Source organism: Halyomorpha halys, unplaced genomic scaffold (assembly GCF_000696795.3).
Source record: "Halyomorpha halys isolate HHAL.00 unplaced genomic scaffold, Hhal_1.1 Scaffold12.1, whole genome shotgun sequence".
In the NCBI taxonomy this organism is placed as follows: domain Eukaryota; kingdom Metazoa; phylum Arthropoda; class Insecta; order Hemiptera; family Pentatomidae; genus Halyomorpha; species Halyomorpha halys.
Window position 1 is genome coordinate 1,225,391 of NW_027109908.1, and position 2,733 is coordinate 1,228,123.

Here is a 2,733-nt window from a genome sequence, read left to right on the forward strand (position 1 = left end):
ACTCAATTAGATTAAATTTTACAAGAAAAACAAATTAATATTATAAAAATGTATAAACTGATACAGATATAATGTTTATAGTTTTATTTAGCGCAAGCCTATTTATTAATAAATATATAAGCAATTTCGTGTTATTTACTTATCATTATAATCTTGTTCATGAACGGTGTTCAATTCAATCTTTTCACTTGACCAGAGGGAATTTTGACGTAATTCAAATTAAGGTATTTAGAAACAAAATCTACTCTTATGCAAGAAAAATATAACTTTATTGCAAGCAGAGTATATCGCACCTCTGTTTTTTTTAAGTGTATCATTTATAAGTACAACAATAACTTGACGTGATGTAAGAAAAGCGCTAGTGCACATGCGTACCTCATTTTCTTGGTATTTTCCAGCTTACGAATCTAGTTACCTAAGGGGGTATTATTAATACTGTTATTTTTGTTTTTTCCATTTTTCGACTTTTGTGCGTTATTCTTTTCATTTACATCAGTGTTGTCTATGAGTTCAACCCTATATCGTTGAGGTTTTCATTTAATAAACTGATGTAGTTAAAAGGTTTTCAATCCATAACATCGATATTTTTCTGGATTGTACAACTACACAGGATGTCTATAACGAGATAAAACAAAAGAGTTTGTAGACGACTATCAATAATATTATGTTTTTATTTACTACGTCATAAAATAGTAGCTACCTTTATTTGATTTGTGAAAGGAGGTGAGTTCCTTTATTTGTATATTACTCATACCTTTATCTGTTTATCTGATAATTATTTAGATAAGGAAACTTGACTGATTTAACTTAAAGAGAAAACAATTTTGGTTAATATTGTCATTTTTTATCAAATTAACGAAAATTGCTATGTAATGCAAACTAATGAAATATAAACATTGCCCGTTCTCAACCAGAGAGAAATACTTTTTATTTATTTGCTATAACATACAATGTGCCCATCAATCCATGATCGGACATATATATAACTACCATACATTAACATTTTCCATTTTTCAAGTAATAATTATCAATAAAAGGGGTGATGGTAACAACGTGGTAACGCGCGTTGTCTGGCAACCCAAAGTTTGCGAGTTCGAGTCCCCGGCCCTATCCGGGATTTTTCAAGCATATAATTATACAATACTCACTCACAGCCTACCCACGGGTATTTGTGAGGCCCGTTAGCCAATGGGTCTTAGGCCTTGGACCTCCACGGTCTGTCGCGCCAATAATAATAATAATTATCAATAACGTAAAAATAATACACTTTAATTACCATTTTTTTTTTAGCCGAATAACAATTTACCAATTAGATCAATATATTATTCCCCCTGTTTCACTCGTTCATAACTATCCTCTCCAGCGATCAGCATCGACTGTATGATGAATTAAACAAATTAACAGAAATCATCAATAGATAGGAACGTATAAATAAAGCAGAAACAAAACAATCGGATAAACAGGGAGCGAGTTATGATCGAAAACGTTCAAATCATTTTATTCTCTTAATTAACGCATTCTAGAAACGTTCAATGGGGTTTTTCTCGTAGATATTTTAATGATGAATCAAACGCCATAAGAATGAAGACGATCGGATTAACAGGAAGCAAGTTATGATAGAAAACGTCCAAATTATTCTTTTTTCTTAAATAACGGATTCTATAAACGTCCAATGGAGTGTTTCTTGTAGAAAATTTAATGCTGAATCGACTGACATAAGAATGAAGACGATCGGAATAACGGGAAGCGAGTTATGATCGAAAACGTCAATTATCAAAATCATTATTATTTTCTCTTTAACAGCAGTAGAACAGTTTACTAAAAAAACAAATAAATACATTTAGAAAGATATATGATAGTGATGATGTATGATACCTGGGAGTCCAAAATAATATTTTCCGCCAAGATCGCTATATCCCCAATGCTAGCACCTAGGTCTTCCAAGAAGCTTCTTGTTCTATTTCATATAGTTCCACGAGATCCAAACCAGAGACATCTCACGGTGAACTCTCTCTATCCGAAGGTCTCGCGGAATTCTCCTTTAAGGAAAGGGATGCATTTTTCATACATTTCCTTCTTTTACCTTTCCACTCCACCCACCTGTTCCAGATCATTGTTCTCATAAGAATTTACGTATTAGTTAATATCCTCTGTTTTGCTTTCAAATTAATGGAATTTCGCGAACTTTAAATCCTCGAAAGAAAAACGTAAATATAGTTAAGAGACAATTAAGTGATTCCCAAAGGGTTACTACTCCTAAGAGAAGGAGAAATGCAAGTCCGGATTGGGTGCCAGCCGCCGGGCCTTACGACAGGAGAGAATGTACAGGAAGGAGGAGAGATCGAGAAAAGGCAGAGAAATAAAAGACAATATACATTTCCCAAAACATAATACTTGAATGCACTGATCCACAATGCACATTTTTATCCTCTGAGTGAGAAGGGATTTAGCTCCATCGAAAGGTACTTTTAAGACGTTTGGTTTCATTGAATCTTTATAAATTCTAATGTTACGTTCATGAATATTACAATATCTTATATCATCATCAATATCACAGGGATATTGCGATCTTGGCGGAAAATATTATTTTGGACTCCCTGGGGATCATACACCATCATCTGCATGGGAATTAGCTCGGAGATTATTCTTTGTTTTATTTATTTATTTTAATATGTTGACCTCTCTATTTATGTGTTTTAACGTATTTATTCATTAAATTATTTTATTTTATTA